Consider the following 8675-nt stretch of genomic DNA (forward strand, 5'->3'; position numbering starts at 1 on the left):
ACTTCGAAGAAAAACCCGGATTCAACAACACTACAAAATGAGACAACGAAATCGAAGGGGTGCGCAAAACCCGTATGATGTTCTTGAGGAAAATTGCACGTTGCTTCCTTAAAATTGCAAGTGTCCTTGCTTCTATAAGGATATAAATTCCCGTTTGAGCTATATCAATGTAAATTACCACTGTAACATAGTTGTCTTCCTTTATCCAAAAGCCAAGCATGAATTAATGTTGCTACTTTCATCAATTCTTAAACGTTGATGTTGATAAAAGTAATTCACGTTGCTGGTCACTAAAGCAAGGTTTTGCACCCTGATTTCCTTTAAGTAAAATCCCAACAATGATATGTGTAAGGTCTATGCAACCTTTGCTCCCACTTTACACGTGGAATCATTATGTCCACCCCTAATCCTTTTAATTAAAGAATGACACCCCTTATATATGTGTAGATTAGTCACTAACAAGCTATCCCCATATGCCACGTGGATGTCCACCAAATGACACTTATCCATTTATTTCCTTATTCACCCACTTTATTCCAACATTTAACCAATTATTCACATAATTAATTTCTTGATCTCAGTTCACTCAATATTGATCACTTCTAACACATTTCATATACTCATTATCATAATCATTTGGTAGAACTCTAGTCCATAGCCTCTTTGAACATACACCAAATATTATTTTCAATCACTGTCGTCATATTTGTTAAGTCCTAAATTATTTTGGGACCTCATCCTTTTATACACCGATCTCTTTATTTGCATACTTAAGTACAACAAAAATTCTCCTGTGCGAGCAGTTCGAACCATAGCCCAAAAGCTCGGGGTATTACATCGATGAACTTATATTCTCCGATTTATTTAACCTCTAACTTTCACGACACTTACTTATCACCTGTTTAACATAGCACAAGTACTTATAACCTCAAAAATAATCTTTCCCTTGAACTTATGTCGATTAACTTACTAAACATTCAACGTACAAAAGTACGGGATGTAACACTCATAACCAGGTTTGTTAACATTTTCCATGGAAGTGAGTGTAGTGATTAGATCAGAGACATATACAGACATGAAATAAATAAGTTGAATGAGAAATTTTCTTCAGAGTTCAAATATGTAAAGATGGGGAAATACAAAGGACAGGGGAAGAAGTGTGTGAGAACAGAAGGATCCAAATGTAGTTAAAAACAGGGGGGAGCAGGATGCATGATTAGGCTTGTCCCGATAAAGATGAAATTGATTGAATCAAGTCCAAGGACATGTTCCATCTCATATAGTGAGAAGATTTAGAGGCAAAAGAACTAGATGCGTAGATAGGGTCCAAGAACATGTTCTAGCTCACAGTCTACTGCGAGTAGGATTTGTGTTTTATGGTAAGGATTTGACGGATAAGTTTGCAGGATTTCTTGACATATTTATTACTTCAGACTTCTACAAGGACACTGAAGGCACGTTGAAAAGCAAGAACCCCAAGTCAACTCAAACCCTAACTCTAATTATAGGCCTTACCTAGTAGGGATTGAGTTCAGCCGACTTGAGGCAAACCTAGAGCTATAAATATTTAAGTCATGCCATGAAGAAGTTCGCACATTCATAAAGAAAGAAATCAGAATATTGAGTGAATACAATCAATTCAATATTGTGTGTTCTGATTCTAGAAGTGCCACCTGATACTACGAAGAAGATTGAAGACGTTGTTCAACAAAGTTTATTTTTTACGGTTCTTTAGTCTAGATTTGTGTATTAGGTTGTTTATCGAGTTGTGCTTGTATCCTCTTTCATAGAAGCATAAATCATGGGTATAAACACTTAGTCAAATTCAACTTCAAGTTGGGATAACTTGAAGGGTGCTTACTAGTATAGAGAGATTCGTGAGATAGAAATTAGAGGCTAGTTCCTAGGTTATTGAGTTTGTAACTTGAATTTGCATAGGCTCACAGTTGTAGTGGAGTTTGGGAAAAATCCTACAGAGGTGTAGGTCATGGTTTTTTCACCCTTGTGAGTCAGGTGGTTTCCACGTAAAATTATTGTGTCCTTACTTTACTGTTCTTTAATATTCTGCACACGCTAGTCTTAGAACAGGTAGAGTAACGTATTCTATCCCATATGCGAAAATCTAGTATTACTTAGGATAGAAAGTACGTCATGCAACACTACAAGAGGTTTAGGTAATTAAAAATAATGGAAATGATGAGATCTAAATAAGTTATGTCACATTGCGAACTGATACAAGTGATATATCGTCGACGATATCTTTGGTGCAATATAGTGCGCAATATTGTAAAAGATTGTGAGGATCCGAATTCTACTTTGTTAAAGTATGATGACATAGATATAATGACCAAGTGAAATGGCACATATTGATAAGCTTAAAACTTATAGGACCTGTAGTCCAGACACAAAAAAATGTCACGCATTTAAATATTAATGAATATTGTCATTTGACAAAATTTGTGTGATCAAGAATTTTAAATGCCTGAAGCATATACAGGTTCTAAAAATGTATTCATAATTTTTATATGGATTAAATCAAGCAAGGTGAATGCAATTTAGTTACTTTAATGAATATTCACTGATTAAGGGAGTAATTGACTCTATTTATCCTTACGTCTTTATGGAAATTAGAATATGTCACATTTCTGTGCAAGTTGTTGACTTGAATACTATTAGAACTCTTGAAGAGTTTCCTAAAGCATAGATTATCTGCTGAAAAAGTTGAAATGAGAAACTTGCAGAATTCTTTGGTCCTGAAGTATCATATCTTTATTCAATTTAAGTGACTAAAACGCCTCTAAACTTGGCACGTTTTGCAACTTTAGTCCCCCAAACTATTGCTGCAGTTCAAGACACCTCTAAACTTGGCAAAATAGGTTTTAATTCATCCCCGAGCTTCCACATGGCACAGCAAGTGTAGTCACATGCCAACAGGCGCGTAAGAGGTGCCACATCAGCGTTTTGTTTTTTGTTTTTTTAAAAAAAGAAAGAAAAATCAATTTTGGAAAATTCATAAAAAGTGAGTATATTTTTTTAAAATCAGAAAAAACTAATTTTTTTTTAAAAATGTGGAAAACCCATTTTTTAAAAATAAATCTGGACTGGATTTTTTATTAAAAAATATGAAACTTTTTAAATCTTGAAAACTTAGAAACCCGTTATTTTTTTAAAAAAAACCTGGAAAATTGATTTTTTTTTTTTTTAAATTAAAAAGCCTGGACTTAAAACTAAATAAACCCATTTTTCTAAAAAAGAATCTGAAAAATTGAATTTTTTATTAAAAACATGAATTTTTTAAAATCTGGGATACTAATTTTTTTAAGAATAAAGTGGAAAACTGATAATTTTTTCTAGATTTAAAAACTAATCTAATTTTCCGGGATTTTTTTTTTTTTAAAAAAAAAAGGGTTTTCCACATTTTAAAAAAAAAACCAGTTTTTCCAGTTCTTTTTTAAAGAAGTGCCTTAAAAGAATCGTGAAAATCTGGATTTTTTAGGACACTTTTAAAAAAATATCAAGTTTTCATTTTTTTTTTAAATCCATTTTTTACAGATATTTTAATTAATAATGTAGTTTTTCAGTTTTTATTTTTTTTTAAATCAAATTTTCCAGATTTAAAATAAATATTTTATTGTTCCAAATTTTTTATAAAAAAAAAAATCAGTTTTACATTTTTTTTTTTCAAAACAATTTATTTATGTGGAGGACACATATGATGAAAATGCCATGTGGCATTAATATTTTACACGTGGTGGGCCACATAAGCCTTATTTTACGGTAATTTGGAACAGCGAGTAGCTACGCTCGCTCCGGGTCATGAGCTCAGGGGTGTAATAAAACCCATTTAGACGAGTTTAGGGATGTCTTGAAGCCCATCAATAGTTTGGGGACTGAAGTTGCAAAACGTGTCAAGTTCAGGGGCATTTTAGTCACTTAAGCCTTAATAAATCTTGCAATACCTATGACTCTGATATAGTTTTACTCCTACATGGAGATATTGAAATAAGATCAATTGCAAGCCCTGATATAAATGTGTTTAATCTAACAAATATTGTCAAGTATTTTGGATACACAGAATATTCATTTGATCGACAAAAATGTTCGATCCAGACATTTTATCTATTTTCATGACAAATTACAGTCATACAATGTTATAAAGCAAGTGATTGGCATGACTCCAACAATATTATATGCTAATGATGCAACTCTATCAAAAGAATAGAGATGCAGCACACATAGCTCAACTAAATGGAGGATTCATAAAAGGAGATAGAACAAATCTCATTTCACAAAAGTTCTTCTTCACATACAATCTCCAAAAGAATGGTGATACCAACGTGCAACAGATTCGTTCGAGTGATAATATGGTTCATTTGTTCGTCAAGTCTCTACCAACTGCAATTTTCGATGGGAGGCGAATATTCAAATTTTTGGATTGATGCTTTGATCAAGGGGAGTCAATATGCGTTATACTCTTTTCTCCTTACAAGCTTTGTCCCACTGGATTTTCCTTACAAGGTTTTTAATAAGGCAACTAGAAATGCGTATAATTAGATATGCGTACTCTTTTTCCTTCGCTGAAATTTTTTCCCATTGAATTTTTTCTAGTTAGGTTTTAACGAGGTGCATTATCTATCAAATAGACATTCAAGGGGGTGTGTTATAAATTATTTACTTATTATGGATGTCTATCTTTAGAGAGAAATTAGGATTCGTGGCTTTAGGACCAAGTAAGTTTTCCCTCATAAATAGAGGGGTTCTCCTTCAATGTATTTTGATCCATCAAGAGAAATACAAAATTCTCCTCTCTTCTATCTTTCCCTATGATATTATTCTTTTAGCTTTATTATTTATAACAATTTTGTATACTTAACAACTTTTTGGTGTACATTTATACGAAATATTTTGATTTATCGGAAAGAAAAACACATTTAGCTACAAAATCAGAGTGTGTGTGTGTTGTTGGTAAGAAATCACACCTTGAGAACTAAAGTGACCATTACGGGTATGTTTGGTACGGAGGAAAATGGTTTCCTGCAAAATGCGTTCTTAGAAAATAAGTGAATTTCTTACTTATTTTTTAATATTTGGTTGGTTAGTAGAATGCATTTTTCGGAAAATACCCAACCCCACCCGACGACAACACCCACCCTCTCCACCAACCCCCTCCACCCCACCACCCACCCCACTCACCCAACCCCCTCCACCCCACGCACCCACCCCTACCCCCACCCTCACCACCCCTTTTCAACCCTCCACCACCCAACCCCAATATAGTCCCCCCCCCCTACCCAAACCACACACAACCACACGTGCTTTGTACCACCCCACGCTTACCCCCCTCAGCCCGATTTTTATTTCATATATTTTATTTTACTTTTCTAAAAAAAATGAAATTTTTTTCTTACCCCCCCCCCCCCCAAACCACCCAGGGGTAGGGTAAGAAAAATTTCTCATTTTGTAGAAAATTTATATATAAAAGTAAAATAAAATATATGAAATAGGGGGTGCACGTGGTGGGGTGAGGAAACAGAAAAAAATTTCAATTTTTTATAAAAGTAAAATAAAAATATGAAATAGAAAATTGGGGGGGGGGGGGGGGGGGGTGCGAATAGGGGTGAGGGTAAATATTTTTCATTTTTTATAAAAAAAAAATTACAAGGAAATATATCTATATATATATATATAGAAAAAAATTCAGGTTAGGGGGAAGGTGGTGGGGGTAGGGTGGTGGGGGGTGTGTAGACAATTAATATGGAATGTCACCGGGGGCGGCTTAACATATTTAGTGGCCTAAAGCCGCATTATATTAAGAGGCCTTAAGCTTCTTTCTGTAAATTTTTTAAAAATTTTGACATTTCTTAAATTAACTTTTTGAAAAACAAAGTTATTAAGTAATATTGTTTAATAATCGGTTTCCTCTAATAGTTCTTTTCTAACTAACAATATCACCGATTCATTTAATCTTTCTTGAAATATTAGATAAAGAGCTCCTTTTTGAGATTGTATACAAATTTCAGTTTTTTACATCCTTCTTTTTTGAGTTTTGAGTGACTTGATTCATATTTTCTAGTTGCTATATTCGAATTTTAGCATGTAATAAAAAAGAATACACCTATGGAGTAAAGTATAAAAAGACAACAAATGTGAAATTAAAAAAAAAAAAAAAAAAAAAAAAAAGGCAACAGAAAGGTCGAACAATAGGGCATGATTATAGAAGTTGGTAATTTAGTATAAAAATAAATTTTTATAACTTCAATTTGCTATATTTTAAGCAGGTTTTTCTATAAATATTCTTTGAATGTTTTTAAGGGAAAAAATATTTAGTATAAAAACTTAAACTCTTTGAGACAATAGATAGCTTAGTAGGAAGAAGGAAAATAAAAATTATGAGAAAGTAAATTAGAGAAAGAAGATTATTCATGTGAGAATGTAATAAATTGTCTAACAGTGATTACTTGTTACATTACTAAACAGTTCTATTTCCTTTCTGAAGAGCTTGTATATCATTTTATCTTACAATATTCAATATTTTTCTTAAGAACTTAATCATAAAACTTTTAGTACCACTAATAAAAAAAAATGGGGCCTCCAAAATGAGGTGGCCTAAAGCATTTGCTTCCTGCACTTGGCCCTTTGGCACTTGAATGTTCTTGTGGGCTTGATTTCACTTTTTATTAAGGAAGTCATTTTTTTTTTTAAGAATTTTCCTTAAAGAAAATATTTTCTGAAATTTTTATGACCAACGCATTGAGCAAATTGAAAAACATTTTTCTGAAAAATGTTTTCCTCCTTACCGAACACACCCTAATTCTTAATAGGTCCATATGATAGTAACTTGTGAATGCCAGAACTGGTTCAGTCCACATTGATATGGTATCAAGATTATATTTCTTGGCAATCTCTGTTGGCCAAACATAGAGACTGTCAGCTATTAGGCAAGAAACTGGAGGATTATGGTTAGAATTTACTAAATTTCCAACAAGATCATCCACATGAGAGCTGAGAAAACATGGAACAACCCTTCCAATAACTAATCATGTTTTCCCATTCGATCGAGATTCAATAGGAAACCATTGGATATGGTTGTGTATCGAATGTCAAGGCCAGACTTCCGTGCCTCGGAAAAAACGTTGTAATCCGGAGAGTTTTCAGAAATTGATTGAGCTTTCATCAACCTTTTATGAGTTTTTTGTGTATTGACAGAAGTTATGGTGAGACCCTATGAGGCAAGCTTTATTGCAAGATTGATGAATTGTACAATGTGGCCTTGTAGAGGTACTGGTATCATTGTGCATGAGGCTTTATGTTTTCTTCAGGTTTCATTTCTTTGTGCCTGTAGTAATGGGAAAAGAGTTGGTCCTCAAGCCAAATGACATAAGGATAAAATAAACTTTTTACATTATTAGTGAATTTTAACACGTGACATCAAGCAGCGACCTACACGAAATTCTTCATAAGCAATGTCGACGTATTATCAAAACGCAACTTGTATGTGGATTTGAGCTTTAGAGGTTTTGAAGCTTTACTTTTTGTCTCAATTTGATGTTTATTATGCATAATTTTCAAGCCATGTATCTATTATATATGTAAACACTATTTTAAAGAAATATTATTTGAGCATATATATATATATATATTTGGTGAACATTCTTGGTCAAATGGTGGAGTCCGGAACCTAAATGACCCAAAAAAAAAAAAAAAAAAAAAAAGAAATGAACCAATACACCCCAAGAAAAAAAAAAGTGATACGAAAGTACCTTTAACGCAGCTTTTTTATGCGTTATATAAAAGCGAGTTAACGTCCCCCGTTAAAATTCGTTACCCGAATTTTAACTATATAACTATATTAGAAGAGTGGGTTGGATCGTCATCCACCCACTCTTCTAATATAGTTATATAGTTAAATATTTTTTATTTTTTTAAAAAAAAATTGAGGCGGGGCTCGCTCTTCTACAGTAGTAGAAATAAAAAAAATTAAGGTGAGGTCCACAGTTGGATGTTGGATTAGTTAAGTAAATTCACGGGGCACTAAAATAGTGCGTTATGTAATTTAGTTTTTTGTTTAATAAAATAAAATTCGGGTAACGGATTTCAACAGGGGACGTTAACTCACTTTTATATAACGCATAAAAAAGCTGTGTTAAAGGTACTTTCGTAGCACTTTTTTTTCTTGGGGTATTTTGGTTCTATCTCTTCTTTTTTTGGATCATTTAGGTTCTGGACTCCAAATGGTGTTGGATGCACCCTCGTTGAAGGGTGTCTCCACTAATTTTACCAAGTAACCTAATCGTCATGTGTTTCTTAGAAATTTACATGTAAGTTATCTTACAGGTGACTTGCTTGTGTAAATATTTTTTGATACTGTTAGTGTATACAATTTAAACTCATGAAACATACTAACATGGCCGATAACTTCATTCAATAAATGGCTTCTTGAATTTGGTAAAATCTTAGGGGTAAAAAGAAAAAATTAGAAGAAATAATCTAAATAGCCGTTTCCTTTTTCTTGTCCTTTTTTGCTATTCTAAAAATCCAAATTTGCTACCTGTATTTTTATGTCAAATTGTGAATAAAGAATGCACGTCGGCCAATATTTGTGGTTATAAAGAATAAGCAAATAATATTTCTACTATATTAGAAGAGTGGGTTGGATCGTCATCCACCCACTCTTC

Source organism: Lycium ferocissimum, chromosome 4 (assembly GCF_029784015.1).
Source record: "Lycium ferocissimum isolate CSIRO_LF1 chromosome 4, AGI_CSIRO_Lferr_CH_V1, whole genome shotgun sequence".
Taxonomy (NCBI): Eukaryota; Viridiplantae; Streptophyta; class Magnoliopsida; order Solanales; family Solanaceae; genus Lycium; species Lycium ferocissimum.